Raw genomic sequence first — 17,934 nt, 5'->3', positions numbered from 1 at the left:
CTTGGTAAGCAAGGAATAAATGAATGGATGAATGAATGAGTGGATGAACAAAATATCAAATGATTGCAAACTGTTCTGGAATACCCTATCAGGTTTTATCCTTCTCTTTGTATCGAAACAAATGCGTTGAAGTGGAACTGCATCACACCTCTGTTACCATCTCTTGAAAGGGCATAGGAGCTGGAGGCAGACATACCTGAATTCAAACCCAGCTTTTCTGCTCATTAGCTGTATAACTTTGGAAGAGTCACAAAAAAATCTACATAAACCTTAGTTTTCTAATATGTAAAACAGACGCAAGGATAGTGGCCATCTCTTAGGGTTGTTGCAATGAAAGTAAGCCAATGTCATTAAAAGGCATAATTATTTTTAAAACTGCCACATATTTTGGGGGCCATGCTTGGTTTTCAAATAAGCTTGATGTTGTCTTAATAGTTGTAAAGCCACCTGAGGGCAAGGCACTGTTCCTTGAACCTCTTTATCTCCAGGATCCCCCACTGACTGTATTAATGAGCCCTTACTCACTGATAGGGATCAGCCTCGGTCACTGTTGCTGTGTTTACATACCAAGAGATGGAATAAACACTTCTTCAAGGCATAGTTTCTATGACCCGTCCCTAACCCAGTTTCTCGTTTTACAGAGAGAATGCAGGAATGCACAGAGAAACTTCTATGAACAGCAGAAGATGAACTTTGTTTTAGAGAAAAGTTACCTTGAAAAATAATTGAACAAGGCATCAATAGCAGACCTCCATCACCCTGGTTTGTGACCTCAGGCAAATCGCTTTGTTCCTCTGGGTGTCTATTTCTCTTCCTGTAGAATGAGCAGGACAGTTGCTCTGGTCTCCAAGCGCTCTTGCCTGTATTAACATTATAATTCTTTGAGTCCTTATTCAATGATGCTCGAATTTCCCACCCACCCCTCTTAAGCTTCACTGTGGAACACTGATAGAGAAGAACAACGCTCTCATCAAATGAGAAGTGTATAAAAATTATTAAGTATTATAACATCTATAAAACCATTAGAGCTACTACATATTGAGCACCTATTGTATGTTACCCACCGTGTTCACACTTGCACACATAACCTTTTCAACAACCCTAGGTGGTGGATCTTACTGCTCTGATGTTACAGATAAGGAAACTAAGCTCAGAGCATTTCAGATACATGCCCAAGGTCCATAGTGAGTAAATGGCATGGATGGGATTTGAATCCAATTTTTTTCGTGATCCAGGGTATATTATTGGTTTAAAAAGTAAAAGCAAAATGGTAAATGATTTGTATAATATACTACAATTTAGCCAAGAAAACTGAGGTGGTAAGTACAACTCATATAACCACATGAAACATTGTATATCTATATCTATGCAATAGAAAAACTGTAAAAATGTTAAGTGGTTACTTATAGTGGGAGTGGGGAAATTGAGTGGAGATGGCAGAGACTTCTTTTAACATATCTTGTTTTAAAAAGTACTCCCTAAATATCCAAAGTAAAATGAAACAGAAATTTGTAACCAGTGATTGACATAACCACATGGAGAAGAACTTCTCAGAGTGCTTTAAGGTGCCTCAGCTCTGCTTTAAAGCACAGTTATGTGGCTGCACATTCCTACTAAGATATAGCCTAAGACAAAAAGAGAACTGGAAAAAACAAATTATTTATCATTATACTAATGGTGGTAGTGTTCGTATTGTAAGCCTGAGATGGTCGTGGGTGTAGTGTGAGATAAGCCAAATGAACAATTTTGTGGGTGTATTTGAAAACCAGGAATTTCAACATGGGAGAAAGGAAATACATATGGAAGATAGATGATAGTAAGTGAAAATCCTGTAATTTTGAATTTCAACAAAAACTACCTTTATGATGCACATCAGTACAGGAAAGGCCTAGCAACAGCAATCCGGGAACACTAAGCACTGCTTGTGCCTAGATTGCTATCTCTAAATACCACTTCTCACTAAGAGAAGTCCAGGCTCCTTGGCAAAGTGACTCATTTCATGTCTGAGGCAAGTAATGTGCAAAGTGAGCCTGGAGAATTTGTCATATCTGAAAGCAAGGAAGCTATCAAACATTACTGAGATCTGTCAAATGAACTCAGAAGCCAATATGAACAGACTTCTATTGGCCAAAAATGAGATAATTTGAGAATTAATAACTTACAAATGATACCCAGTATGTTTAAATCCATGATATTTAAAAACATCCATAGTTACCCTTAGAAGTTGCTGCCAAACCAGCACATTATTTAGAAAACTGGTGAAAAAAAAATGTAAAGAGTAAAGAATTACATATTAATCATGTTTTTCTATGAGAATTATGCCTTAGCATAACCAAATCATTGATGAGGGAAATTGTTGATGATGTATGGAACTATTCTGACTAATTAACAAAAAAAGGCAGAATACAGAATTAGTCTATCACCATTTTGCAGTTCCTAATGAATTAATGCATCTAAGCAATGACCAATGACTGCTCACATTTCAGAGACAATCAAACACAGTGGGCTTTCTGCTAGATAAAGAAAGCACCCTGATGAAGTAGCCTTGCCAAAAGAAATTGATTGTGAATTTAATCAAAATTCAACATCCAACTACCGATTGACAGAAAACACACGGTACCAGAAATCTATTAAATGTCACCACAAAGATGCTGTCAGCAAGACCAAGATGTGGGAAACTCTACAGGACAACCCACCCAGTTGCTTCTGTAAAACACTGGTAAGGAAAATTATTTAAAGGGAGAAATGAGACAGAACCTGTAGATTACAAGAGACCTAAGAGACGCAATAATCAATTACAATGTATGGGCCTTGTGTGGACCCTGATTCAAACGAACAAACAAAACCAAATAACAACAACTGTTTATAAGACAATTAGGGAAAAGTGAACAAACATCTATTAATTTTTTGATGATATCAAATAATCACATCATAATATATGAACATCATAATTTCAAATGTTTGTAATTATTAATATTTTTAAGTGTGATAATCCCATGACTGCTTTTCTTTTTAAGAGCTCCTATCTTTTAGAAAATAAAACGAAAATATTTACCTATGAAGTTATATGATATCTAGGTTTTGCTTCATAGTAATGCAGGGGAGAGAGGTTGGGGAAACAGATGAAATAAGACTGGTCATGAGCTGCTAATTGTTGGAGCTGAGGGTAAGATTCACCTTTTACTAGTTTACTTATAGATAAGTTTGAAATTTTCACCAATAAAAAAGGTAAAAGCAAAACTCTCACAATGCCACTGACGGAGAATCCTAGATGCATGGCCCTTGTTTCTGTGGCCACCTTGGGACAGCATAGGCTGAGTAAAGAAACCCTGGTCTCCTCTCTCCATCCTGTTCACAGCCCATTGATCTCCAGAGCTATGGTTTCTCTCCTCCCCGGGGGTATGAGCATTGCAAAATGAGAAGCCTGAGAGCAAGTGCCAACATTATATTCTCAGCTGCAGAAATCAATATTCCTCTTCAGAGCCTGAGGTGGGAGAAGGTGCCTGGCACCTGGCCTGAACGCCAGCTCCAAGGGCATACAGCAAGTTATGTTGGCCTCACTTCCTTTGCCTTTCCTTGAGAGTGCTACAGATTGCCTTCCAGAGCTCAGACCCCTGCAGGTTTGTCCAGGCTACCTACAGATTTCCACAGGCTCCCAGGGCCAGAGGGGCTGACAGGAGTGGAAATGGCCACAACACAGGGCCATTCCTTTCCCAATCTTGATACATTTCCTCAGAGTTTTCTCTCTCTCCATATTCATTGCCACTGCTTGTATGGTCTGCTGCAGAGTGTCCTAGCCAATCTCCCTCTCGCTCCTCCTTTTGTTCTCTGCTCCTCCCATCTACTACATAGCCCTCCAAACCATTTGATTCTCCACATCGCAGTCCTGGTGACTTTTTCAAAGCCCAAAACTTATGAAACCAACTTGCTTCAGCTTCAAACCCATTGCTCTGGGGCTGAAGACTCAGATACTCAATACAGCTTCAAAGGTCTGTATCATCCACCCTGCTCTGGACTTACCCCACCCCACAGTCCTCCATTTTCTTTGCTTCCCAGCCCCTTGGCTTTCTTGTCAGAGTTTTTCTCATGTCCATCATTCATTCACTCAGCAAATATTAGTCAAGGATCTACCATGTGCTAGGCACACATACAACTTAAATAGCTTTACTGATTCTTCAGATATCAGTCCTAGTGCTCCTTTATCATGTAAATCTCCTCTGACATTCTTGACTATGGCCTTGTTCTCCCTGATTTATGCTCTGCTGGCACTGAGCATATCCCTTCAAAGTCCTTGCACTTACACTTTTACTGGTATAGATAATTGATTTCTTCCTCCCACCACTAAACTATAAGCTCATGAGAACAAAGATTATGTATGATACATAATTATTATTAATCATACATAATTCTGTTCACCCAGCACTGAGCCTGGCACACAGTAGGTTTTGGTAGAATACAGCTGGCTATAAATTTTTTTAAACTCATCACCGAAGGATGGAGTCTATTTTACCTCCCCTTGAATCTGGGGTGGTTCCATGACTTGTTTTGATCACTAGAATACTACAGAAATGACATTGTGCAACTCCTGAGGCTGTGCCTTAAGAGAACTGTAACTTCTGCCTCTGCCTTGGCCACTTGCAGTTTCTTTTAGGCATCTAGCAGACATGCCGTGAGGAAGCCCAAACAGCTATGTAGAGGGGCTCACATAAAAGAGAAACAAGGCCCTTGGTTGAACAACTGGTATCTAAGTGCTTCACCCAGCACCATGAGAAAAAGAATCTCCCATTTAATCCATATGACCTTGAGAAATTTATTATTGTTTTAGTACACTAAGTTTTGGAGTGGTTTGTTAGCAACCATAGGTCAGCAAAAAAAAACAAAGGTTCAAAAAATACATGAAGAATCAATAAATAGTCTGTTGTTCTCTGAGTCTTATTCAGTCCATAGTCCATATGTGGAACTTCTACATAATGTTAGAGCCCTGGAAGAGCATGGTCATAAAATGTGGAAGTCTTCAAGGAAGGACTGGAAAACGTATTCAGTCAAAAGCCCAGAACTGAAGAGATCCCACCCACTGGGAAAACAATGTAAGGCAAGCAAAACAGACTGTCATTCTGATGTTCTATGAGGAGCCCTGGGACACAGCAAAACCACACCTTCATCTCCCAGGACTCTCTGCAGGCCCTTGCCAGCCTGCCCCGATACCTTTGAGATATGAGGTCTCTCCCATGAGGGAGCAGTCATCCCCAGGTAGGAATTATTTGCTTAAACTCTGGAATTAGCTGATCAGGGTTCAAGTCGCAGTTTTGCCACCAGCATTTAAGGGAATATTGAGGCTGAAGGCGGTGGCTCATGCCTATAATCCCAGCACTTTGGGAGGCTGAGGCGGGCAGATCACCTGAGGTCAGGAGTTCCAGATCAGCCTGACCAACAAGGAGAAACTCCGTCTCTACTAAAAATACAAAAGTTTTACTGCATGGTGGCACATACCTGTCATTCCAGCTACTTGGGAGGCTGAGGCAGGAGAATTGCTTGAACCCGGGAAGCGGAGGTTGCAGTGTGTCAAGATTGCGCTATTGCACTCCAGCCTGGGCAACAAGAGTGAAACTCCATCTCAAAAAAAAAAAAAAAATAGAGAACATTGCACCTTATTATTCAGAATTTTACCAAGGGTGGATCACCATTTGAGAAAATCAGTTCACTATTAGCATCACTGCTGGTAGTATTTCCTTCATTCTCTCAGCACACAGGCATCCGTCTGCAACTGGAGCTGCTGCATTCAAGGTGGTTTTGCATAATGAGTACACACATTGATTATGTTGCTTTTAGAATAGTGAGGTCTGAACATTTCCATATCTAAATATACATTATTTTATTCTAAATTATCTTTCTTTTGCATTTTCTTTATAATAAAGATGGATATTACACATATTTTTAAAGTACATTCTAAATGGATTATATTTTATTTAAATTTCATTTCACATTAAAGAGAGTTTAAAAATATCTATCACGAAAGGGTACTTTAAATCTAATGGGGTTCGGAATACTGTTGTATTGGAAGCTCAGCTGCATGGCTGTGCATTACTCATCCTCTCAAATTCTACATCTGTACAAACAGATATAGCATCAGTGCCTGCCTCATAGAGCTGCTGTGAGGATCAAATGATAGCACCGGGCTCATGAATGTAACTATCATGATTATTACAATTATTACTCTAACTAATAATACCAGCATTATCTTCACAGCTTTGTCTAACTGAAACTTGACCTCAGCTCAGTAAATAAGGACCTCTGTGACCTGACCCCACTCACATCACACCACTGGAGACCCTGTGATCCAACCACACTTAACAGCTTTCAATCCTGGGCAATCTGTACAGTTTCAAGTCCCTGGACTGTGTCACGCTGTTCTCTCTGCTTAGAAGGCTCTTTTGTGTGGCCCCCACCCCTCCTTCCAATCTTCCTTCAATACTCAGACCAGCTAGCACCTCTTCCAGGAAAGCTTCTGACCCACCAATCTGATGTCACTGCCCTCCTTGGTCCTCCCAGGGCACACACTCCCTGTAGGTGTTTCCTGCACCTCTCATAGCTATATTGTAATTATTAGCTGATGTACCCACCTCCCATGTTAGACTGTGAATTCCCTGAGAGCAGAGAGGATACTGTTTGTATCTTTAAATTCTGGCACAGCAGTTGGTGCTCAATAAAATGTTTGTTGATTACTTGAATGAAGTGAGTGAGTGAGTGAGTAAGTGAATGCTACCACCTCCCTAGAAACCCACTTAAGAGCTAGGAAGTAGCAGGACCAGGCCTGAAATTCGGGTCTTTAAACATCCAGCCAGTTGCTTCCCTGTAGTAGCATGGCTTACTACAGTGGGTCTGCCCTGATCAATATTGCAGAATAAACTCTTTTCTTCCTGGAAAGTCTGACCTCCAATTTCAGAATTCCCAGATGTCTTGGGCAAAGTATTACCTTTGAAACAATGAGGAGAAGTATACCAACGTAAAAAATGCGAGTGTCTGGGACATGGTAAAGGCTCTCAGGAATTGTATATCGACTGGTTTATAATACACAGGTAGAGCATCTCTGGCCCAAAAATTGCATATCAAAATACTCCAAAATTCAAAACTTTTTGAGCATCGACATGATGTTCAAAGGAATATTTCAGATTTTGGATTTGGGGATTAAGGGTGCTCAGTCAGTAAGTATAATTCAAATACAGTTGATCTTTAAACAACACAGGTTTTGAACTGCATAGGTCCACCTATACAAGGATATTTTTTAACCAAATGCAGATTGAGAATGCAGTATCTTGGAATTCACTCTTTCTGGGGGGTGCCTAATGGGCCAAGAGTCAAGCTGTCAGGCGACTGGGCAACAGCAACCAGCCAGCTCCTTAGTGAAGAGGTTGGCAGTCTCAGGTCCCAATTTTGGGACCACTGGCAGAGTGGGACTTGTGCATACTGGCTTCCTCAGGTCCAGAGGCTTTTTTTTAATGTTCATATTCCAGTGTGTCCAGCACCCATTTTATATTCCCACCTCAATTCCCACCTGGGAAAGTAGACAGAGCATGGGACTAGGAGTGCAAGGACCCAGTTCTAGACCTGGTTCTGCTATTAACCATCTGTAGGAAACCAGTTTTCCCATTGGTAAAATGATTGCACTCAAAGTATGCCAAGGTTGCATCTAACCCCTAGTATTCTAAGAACTTGCTACTCAAACAATGTCCTCAGGCCAGTAGCATCAACATCACATGGGTCCAAGTTAGAAACACAAAATCTCAGGTCTCACCCAAGACCTCTTGAAGTAGAATCTACATTTCATAAAACTCTCAGAGGATTCCCATACACCTCAAGCTGCAGAAAACACTGCTCTGCGTTTAACAGCTGGGCTGAGTCTCTCTCCTTCTTCCAGAAAACTACTTTTGAATTTGGACAAGAGCTGCTTCCACCCAGCAGACTAATGTCATGAAGAGGAGGAGGAAGGTCGCTTTTTGAATGAGGTTTGTTCAACCTGTACCACCTAAGTAAACTCTAAACCAGGTTCTTTCTGTCCTTTTCCACCTTCCTTTCTTTATTTTTTTTTCTCTTTTTTTCTGATTTTATTTTTCACTAGAAAAATGGAGAGGGGAAAAAAAGATCCTGCCATTTTCCAACGAAAGAATTTATCTGCTCCTATTTCTCCAGGGCCCTTGTCTTCCTGGTATAATCACTGTGTGTGTGGCCAAAGATAAGGCCAAGAGCACAGCCCCCTGGACAATTGGAGCCATCAGCTGAGGAGGTAGAAGAGGCTCTGGAAGTGGGAGAAGGGGAAGCCAGTGAGGGCAGCACTGACAGGGCTCTGCAAGGAGCCAGGCCTCACTGAGCATGCTTCTAAAAACAAACATTCTGGATCGCTTTTCCTCTTCTTTTGCCAAAATTTTCCTTCTGGGAATGGGGCCACAGGAGACCATTGCCCCCATCCTCAGGCAGCCACAAGGGAGATTCAGAGACCAAAGCTACCCCCTACTGCATGCCGCTGGTATGCCCAGACCCGGATAGATAATGAATGTCTGCTTGCCTTATGAGAAGTCAAAAATTAACACATAATCTTCCCAGTCCTTCTCCTATCTGAAAAAAGGATTGTGGCTTCTCATGCTGAGTTTTTTCCTCTTCCGCACCCTTTCAGGGAGGTTTCTGCCATTGCTAGGTGGGTTCTTTGGAAAAGAAAAAGGGGAGAAGAGGTCCAAGGAGTGGTGATTAGGAAAGAAGGCATCTTTTCAGCTAAGTTTTAAGGAAAAGCATGAAAATAGTTAAATTATGTGAGGGTTGCTGATGAGAGAGAACAAAATTGATCAAGTGTCTTTATAAACTGGTACTTCCCAAAGTACGGTTCCAAGACCACTATGATAGCATCAGCGTGGTTTGGAAATTTGCAAATTCTCAGGCCCCACCCCAGACCTACTTTATCAGATTCCCTGGCAATGGGATCCAGAAATTCCTTTTCATATGCTTTCCAAGTGATTCTGACAGTTGCTGAAGTTTGACAACTGTTGTTATAAACTATTATTTCTACAGTGCATGAGAATGGGAGGTAAAAAACTGGGGTTCATTTGAAATAATTTGACTCTTTCTGTGCATACTTTGGCTCTAAGACTGGAAGCTGTGCATCACCAGTGGGACAGGGTTGCACTTTTCTTACTGGTATTTGCTGTCTGGAAGGGTGGTCTGATGCCGTGGATCTTCACCCCAAGATGTTGCCTTGCTCTTGTGCAGAATCACCCTGCAAAAGCCAATCATCCTGTCCCTGAGTGGGTCAGCACTGCTGCTTGGAAAACAAATCACAGGATGTAAATAAAGTGGAAGGACCCGTCTTTCATCCTTGGAGGTTTGTGCTCAAGAATTGACATTCTCAAAACCCTGTTTTTATTCAATAATAAATGGCACATTTAATTTCTGCCCTAGACTGTAATCCTACCTAAAACTATAACCAGAACTGGGCAGGGGCTAGAGGACTGAAGAGAAAATATATTCTTGTGATCCAAGTTTTCTTAGATCCTACCAGGCTATAAATACTGAGAAGTTTCAGAACAAACCCAGATATTTCAGTTTTGACTCTGTCTTGTTCAGAAAGGGCTGCAGCATCCCAAGCCTACCATCAGTGTCTCATGAGATGCTCATAAATTGGGCTCACAATTACCATGTGTCATCTGTTCTACATGGGGTGCCTTTTGCTGGGCACTGCTCGACCCAGTAAGTCTGACTCACTTAATAGCTTTGGAAATAGTTTAGCAAATTTTTAATGGTCACATAAAATTCCACCACAGGGAAGTACCATACTTGGAATACTCAACACACAGTTACAGCCCTTTCCCATTATTCCCTCTCACAAACAACGCTGCAATGAACACTCCAGTAACAAAAATCTGATGTACTTCTGTGAATGTATATGTAAATTAAACTCTTGTCAGTGGGTCAAAGAGGATATGCATTTACAATTGATTGACGTTACCAAAATGTGCAACTAAAATATTGCATCCAGTTATCTGCACATTGACTGAATAAAAGCCTTTGTTTCCTCATTCACTTGTCAAAACTGAGTACAGTTGCCCTCCACATCTGTAGGTTCTGTATCCATGGATTCAACCAATCTCAGATTGAAGATATTTTAAAACATAAATAAATAAAAATAGCAATACAAGAAAAAAGTACATATAAAAATAATGCAGTATAACCACTTTTTATATAACATTTACATTGCATTAGCTATTATAAATAATCTAGACATGATTTGAAGTACACAGGAGGATGTGTTTAGGTTATATGCAAATACTACACCATTTTACATGAGGGACTTAAGGATCTTTGGATTCAGGTAACTGGAGGGTCCTGGAACCATTCTCTTGAGGATACTGAGGGATGACTGTCTTATCAAACATTTTAAAATTTTGCCAATCTGATAGATAAAAAATTGCACCTTGCTGTTTGGATTTACATGTCTTTAATTTGATGAAAGTAGAACATCTTTTCATTCATTTATTGAATATTTGCATCTATTTTTCTGGGAACTGCCTTTCATATCCTTTGCCCATTTTTTGTTTGGTCTGTTCATATTCATTCTTATTAGTTTGTATGAGCTCTTTGTAAAATAAGGAAATTATCTCTGTCTGTTTTATGTGTTGCAAATACCATGTACCACTTTATCATTTGTCTCTTGACTTTGTAGAATTCACTTCCATAAAGACATTTTAATTTTACATAGGCACGTTTATTAATATTTTGCTTTATGAAGGCTGGTATGATGGGGAAAGAATAGGCAAGGAGGTTACCCACTTCAAATGGTATTTGCTTGCCTGCTTTGTACTTTCTGAAGCCAGAGACTTGGCATTGACACAAGGCTGAAAAAGAGTGGGAGGAACATTGTGCTGGTCCACCTGCCTGAAAGGCTATGACTGCTGCTGGGTCAGCCACTTCCATAGACCCAGGGCGACACCCTTTTCGCCTTTCACCTTTGGTGCAAAAGACAGCTGGTCGGTCCATGCTCCTTTACCCTCGTGGAGAATTACCTTTCTGGGGCCTCATCACTCTTTCTGCAATCTGACCTTGGTGGGGGTCACTGTAAGCCAACAAACAAATGTCACAGCTGAATCTCCAAGAGAGCAACTTGAAGTTGTTTTCTTTTTCCTCCCAGGGGGCCACTGTGCTCTTAAAAGTATAGGTGCAAATAGCCCATTCATCTCTCCCCAGCATAAAGGAAGGCCCCCTATTCCTACTAATGGAGGAGTAAGTAATGAGTCCCTGGTACCAAATTAATGAACCCACTGATCACATCTTAAATCTTCCAGAGGAATATGTCAACTTAATTGAATCTCTTCCTGGTAGCACTTCAAGAAGTATAAAAACGGAGGTGACAAACATCCAAGTTCTGTGGGAAAGGACACTTGTGGGCAGGGTGGAGGGGAGATGGTCAGCACATGGGCACATCTATGCTGCCCAGGGTTCTGCCCTAGGGTCAGCTCCCCTAACTGCTCTCCACTGCCTAGCCCAGACCGCATCTAAAAATGCCATTTTAATTTGATTTTTAAAACCACACCTATGGCAATAGCTGTTAGCGGGGAGGTGCACCAGGTACTGCAGCTGTTTGAATCCCAGGTGGTTTGTCAGAATGGAGTTGGTGAGTCGGGAACTCTACTAAACTCCTTTTGGGTGAACAGAAAGGGAGCAATAGAGTGATCTAAGGTGGAAAGCTCGCGTAACTCACATCCTGCTCATAACCCTGTGCCCAGTGCCCAGGAAATGGATACGAATTTTGCATCTCAGCTCAGTGCGAAGAAACATCGCATTACATCAAGTCCAGTGAAATCTAACTCTTAAGCCCTCACTCACAGGTTGGTGAGAAATTCAGTCTCAGGATTTTGAGAGAACTTCTACCCCTTGAATTCATACCAGAATCCAGGATCTTATTTGGAGATGAGGTAACACAACAGTCGTCCTGAGTGAGCTCACTGCTGACATGACGATGGTTGAAACCCATGGCCTTTGAAATATGCTGCTCATTCCTGTGCACTGCTGGGTGTTTTGTGAAAGCTACATTCCAACTGTGCTCTAAGATCCCAGAACCTCCTAAGGGTGCAGAGTGTGGGTGGAGTGTATGGCCCTGTCAATTACAGGACTTGCTCAAATCCTGCCGTTTCCTCAGTTGCGGTGATTTTAAAACATGTCTGCAAATTCTCAGACCTTCCTCTCATTAAGATGTGAAGCCTACTTCCTCTCCCTTTGAATAGCCAATCCTTAGTGTGACGGGTGGAACTGTGCCTTTCCCCTCCTCTCAGATTCAGATATTAAAACCCTAACCCCCAATACCTTCAGAATGTGACTGTATTTGGAGATAGGGCCTTTCAAGAGGTAATTAAATTAAAATAAGGCTATTAGGGTGGGACCCTAATACAATTTAACTGCTGTCCTAACGTAGGAAGAGGAGATTAGGTCATAAACACACACTTAGAAGGAACCCCACTTGAAGACATAGGGAGCAGATGACCTTCCACAAGCCAAGGAGAGCAGCCTCAGAAAGAAACCAACCCTTCCAACACCTTGATCTCAGACTTCTGGTCTCCAGCACAGAAAACAAATTTCTGTTGTCCAAGCCGCCTACTCTGCGATGCTTTGTTATGGCAGCCCAGCAAACTAATGCCCTTGGGAACTCACTTCTATGGAATAGAATGCAGTCAAGCTGATGCTGCGTGACTTAGCCTAAGTCAGAAAGGGTGATGGAGCTTCTGCCTAGTTCTCTTCCAAGATGCTCGCCTTTGGAACCTGGCCACCACGCAGTCAGAAGGAAGCCCGGACCGCACAGAAAGGTGTAGGTGTTCTGGCTGGCATCCCCAGCTAGCGGCCCCAGCTCTGACAGCCGGCATTAATTGCCAGGTATGTGAGTTAGCAAAGCATGAGAGGAGTCCAGGCCCAGCCTTCCAGCCACCTCAGCTGAGTGGAGAGAGAGACATGCTGTTCCTGCAGCATCCTGGCCAAACTGTCAATTCGTGAGTAAAATAAATGTTGTTGTTTTAAGCCAGGGCATTTTTTTTAAAGCAGCAGCAGATAAAAAGAACACCAGTCTTGAGGTATCAACAGCTTCTTCTGCTTCTCTAACCTTAAGGAACATTTTCTCTCTCCTCCTCCCCATTTGGAAAGATCCTATATAATCTCCCCTCCATTTGTCTTTAGTTACACAATATTGGCTTCTCTTTCCAGGGAGTAAGGGTTGGGGAAGGAGAGGTTTATGCCAACCAGTGTTTCTTATTAATTTACACTAATACAGTAATTGGAATGTTCTCCATACAAAACGTTTTTATGTCAGGTGGAAGGTGAGGTCTGTAAAAGTAAGCAGGTCACCGCATTTTTATACAGTGGTAATAAATAGGTGCGGGACCCCACTGGCTGCCTCTGCTCTTGCTTCATGCCTACCTTGAATTTACATTCAACATTCTGACGCATCCCTCCAAAAAAACCCAATTCCCAAAGCACTGGAGATTAATGCAGACATCATTAAAAGTTGAATTGGAAGGTGGAGAGATGGGTATATTTCCCACTACACAGGAAAATTTTTGGAGTCTACCGTAGACATCACCACCTTTCTTTCTAGTCTTCCCACAATCTATCCCCTCCCTACAGGTGCCTATCACTTCCACCAGCAAAATTCTACCTCTCTTCCCTAACTTGCTACACCCAGCCTAATAAAAAATCCTAGGCAGCCAAATAGGAACAGCATATTGTTCCTGAAGCCTGCTCCAAAGGCTTTCAGCTCATTCCAACACACTTCCAATCTCATTTTAGTGTTGTTACTCATGTTACTCGTTTCTTTCCCTTGAAGCTCAGGGAAATTGGCAAGAGTCGCACTGTTTTCTCTTCTCTTTGCTGTGCTGAAGAATGCAACCATGGCAGCCCTCCTCCAAAATTCCCATGCCAAAGTCAACAATGAGGTGGAGAGGAGAACTTGGAGCCAGGCACCCTGTGCCTGGTGTCCCAATATTGTTGTGGCAATGGCCTTATCTGCAAATGGCACGCAGCACACATCTCTACAACAGCAACACGACGAGGCAAGTGCAAAAGGAAATGCTCCCAGTGTGCCCATCATTATTTTTCTTGCTCAATTCAGGGTATTAGAGTCCATTCCTCATCTCAGAAGGGGACAAATTGTGGCAATCAAACTGGTAGGTAACAACAGGAATGTAGGTGAGTGTAAGTCAGCCACCTCCCAGAGAGGTAGCAAGATGTAACAATTATAACAGGAACTTCCAGATCACTTTTTCTGCCACAGACATCATGCCGAGTGCTTTATGCACTATCCCACTTAATACTCAAAACCACCTTATGAGGCAGGTACTATGACCAATGAGCAAATGAAGACAGTCCTCCTGTCTCCTAGTCAGTATCAAAGGAATCTGGTCTGAAAAGGCCCAAAAGAAGAGCTGCCTTTTTTTTGAGTATGTGCTAACCCCTTTGAGGAGAGGTCTCTGATTGTACGCAGTAGCCCTGTGAGGAAGGTGTGCTTATCATTCTCACAGAAATTATGAAATGGGTTCAGTAGATAGGTGAGGAGCAATAAGCTTAATGGGCTGGATGGAATCCAGAGAGTAGGTAAGTCTGGGAGGTCTGTGAGTCATCTACATAGGGTTGGCAGATTGCTTTTAAGGTTTGCATTTTTCAGTGGTCACTCTTCTATTTAATATTCACCTAGAGATAGTCTGAACCTCTCCCTCTCCACTGGACCACATGAGCATGAGGTATCTTCAGTTTCCTCCCCTAGTTTTAGTGCCACTCCCTGAAGCATCCTTACTGCTTTGCCCAAATCCCTTCAGGTGACATTTTGTCATCTTTAGACACTGGGGCTTTGCTTATCCTGCTTTGCCTCAAGTTGAACATTTGAGAGCATCTAATGCTCAACACCAAAGTTGGCACCTTCCCAAAACTGACACCAAGTTCTATCCCTTAACGGGGCATGAGGGCCAAGCCCACCTTTTTATACAATTGTCTGGGGAAGTAATAGTGCCCTTGGCTGGCACTGTTTGAATGCAGCAGCCACAATAAAAGTGCCTATCTCTCACATTACCACACGCACACCAGCACCAGGTATTAACATTTTCAACAAGTGAAAAATTGATTGCTTTAAATTTGGATTGTAAAATAAATCTTTACACTGCAAAGCACAAGACAAGTTCAAGTCGAATATATAACATTAGTTAGACGGCACACATTCTACATGATGATAATGTTTAGGGTTGTCAGGACAGAAGCCATAAAGGTGACCTTTATTAAGTACTTGCTAAGTATCAGGTACTCTGATAAACACTTTATATACTTTAATGACTACCCTGTGAGGTGGCTATTGTTACTGTCTTGTTTACAGACAAGGAAGCAGAGGCACAGAGAGACAGAGTAATTCAACTTGCTCCAGGACTTAGCAAACCCGAAACAGAGCCAAGACTGCCCCCACTAAGGCAGTGGAGCATCCAAGAAGGACATGTTTGGCGGTGTCTTAATCCCTCCTCTGTCACCCACTTTGATGTGATTCAGGCACATTATGTCCATCTCCAAGCCTCCGCTACTCATCGTTAAAATGTTGGAAACCCACCTGGTTGCTGTTAAGACTAAATGGGAAGGGGAGGAGGGAAGAGATAAAGCAGAGAGAAAAAGAAGAGACAGGGAGAGGGAAGGGGAAGGGGAAGGAAGGTCAAAGTCCTTGATCAATGGTGGCATAAGCTGCAAAAACGTCCAGCACTCTGATTATTTCCAGCAAAGCCATTTCTTCAGGTGCACTAGATTCTGGGCAAGCCAGGCCACTGACCATGGATGTGGAACCTAAACCTGGTCACTTCCCATTCCTGGGCACCCTCTCTATAAAAGGAACAGAGTTGGTTACCCCTAAAGAGTCTGTAGAGCTAAAGAATGTGTGATCTCTTGACCTCATGATCCACCCACCTCGGCCTCCCAAAGTGCTGGGATTACAGGCGTGAGCCACCGCGCCGTCTCTACTAAAAATACAAAAAATCAGCTGGGCATGGTGGCACGTGCCTGTAATCCCAGCTACTCAGGAGGCTGAGGCAGGAGAATTGCCTAAACCCAGGAGGTGGAGGTTGTGGTGAGCCGAGATCGCGCCATTGCACTCCAGCCTGGGTAACAAGAGTGAAACTCTGTCTCCAAAAAAAGAATGTGTCATAATGGAGGCCCTAGCCAAGTGGAATGACTCGTGCCTATAATCCCAGCACTTTGGGAGGCCGAAGCAGGGTGACTGCTTGAGCCTAGGAATTTGAGAACAGCCTAGGCAACATAGTGAGACCTCATCTCTACAAAATTAAATTTAAAAAAAATTAGCTGAGCATGGTGGTATGTGCCGGTGGTCCCAGCTACTCAGGAGGCTGACGCACAAGGATTGCTGGAGCCTAGGATTTCGAGGTTGCAGTGAGCTATGATTACACCATTGCACTTCAGCCTGGGCAACAGAGCAAGACCCAGTCTCTTAAAATAAAATGGGGGCCCCTACTGTCTTGACTCATGCCTTCTCTCCTGTTCCCATCACCTGCCAAGCAGCAGATGGGCCAGTAGCCACCATCGACACCTGCAGGCGGTGGGAGGCCCTGCAGCTGCTCAGGACAAAGGCTCAGGACTCAGTGGTGCTATTAATACTTCATTGAGTTGAGGGAAGGTCTTTGATTTTCTTTAGATCAAAAGTCTAGGGGAGGGTTTGTGTTTGTTAAACTATCTCATGCATCAGGAACTGGAATTTCCACTCTGCTACCTGCTTTGTCAAATGCAGCAAGGAATTTTGTATTTTTCTCTCATAGGCACATTCAAGACTGATCTAAATTTCAGATGCAGCAAGTAGTGGCCTTGGTTTCATTTTTTAAGGGTAATGTAAAGGTATTCCATGTCCCCAACAAAATTCTGTCTTTACTAAGCCTGTTGAGAAAGACTTTCTTGCTACTATCAATTAATTCCTTTTGACTAGGCTCTGACCTCTTTGTGAAGAGCATTTTGAAAATGGAAACTTTGTGACAGAGATAATCCATTAAGTCTCTATCGCATAGTATAAATGACCATCAGACCTCTGGTTTTAATTATTCGCCCTACAAACTGAGGGGAAATCTCCTCGACTCTGGAACTCTGTTTTCTCAGCTGTGAAGTGGGAATGATGGTGACTGTAAAGATTATCTGACGCAGCCTACATTAAGGGCACGCCTGGCAGTCAACACGGAAGCGATGGAGGCATGGTGGTGGGAGTAGCAGCAGTGTCAGCAGGAGAGGAGTTATTGTTGTCCACACCAGAGGCGACGAGGAGAAGTAAGATCACTCCGTACCTGGAAGGGAAAAGGAGTGCTAAAAGGAAAGAAGATAGAAGGCAAAAGTCACCAACTGGCCCATTTTGCTGAGAGCTGCTCCTAGGGACCACGTGGCAAATAGAGACAATCAGGATGCCTGTCACCAACTCAGCAGGAGTTAGGTTCCAGGCACTATGCACTATCTGGATGCTCAGACACTGAATTCATTCATTCTGAATCTTCATAAGAATTTGATGAAGTAGGTTCTACTTATAGCCATCATTTGCTGAGAAAACTGAGGCTCAGACAGTTACGACAACTTGCCTTAAAGGCATACAGCAAGGAGGCAACAGAACCGGGACCCAAACCATCTCTGTGTGACCCCAAAGCCTAAATGGCAAACTCAGAACCACTGCCCTAGGAACCATAGGCATCATCAAGCAGCTTCATTTCTGCCTATTCCCTGGCCCAGGAGGCTGCCGTGTGAGGGGTTTGTGGGAGTACAGTACACGTAGCTCTTCTCTCTTCAGAGTCTAGGGATTATAACCTTGCAGCAAGCAGACAAGCCCTGGCCCAGGCAGGGCTAGATCTAAAGTCCTGCTATCTGCTTCATTTCATCAGGCTGCTGGCGGCCGAGCAC

General features: G+C 42.7%; 1 long non-coding RNA gene across 1 annotated transcript in view; it reads right to left on the bottom strand.

The window, feature by feature from the left end:
- The window catches only part of LOC108285117, a 237,462-nt gene that overhangs the window by 6,774 nt on the left and 212,754 nt on the right, over window positions 1-17,934 (bottom strand). Inside the window, exon 15 of the long non-coding RNA XR_005195984.1 lies at window positions 714-860. This is a non-coding gene — a long non-coding RNA (uncharacterized LOC108285117). The remainder of the gene's footprint in view (window positions 1-713; window positions 861-17,934) is intronic.

This window comes from Cebus imitator, unplaced genomic scaffold, assembly GCF_001604975.1.
Source record: "Cebus imitator isolate Cc_AM_T3 unplaced genomic scaffold, Cebus_imitator-1.0 Scaffold291, whole genome shotgun sequence".
Taxonomy (NCBI): Eukaryota; Metazoa; Chordata; class Mammalia; order Primates; family Cebidae; genus Cebus; species Cebus imitator.
The sequence above is the reverse complement of the archived record's forward strand: the minus strand, read 5'-3'. Positions and strand labels throughout refer to the sequence as shown.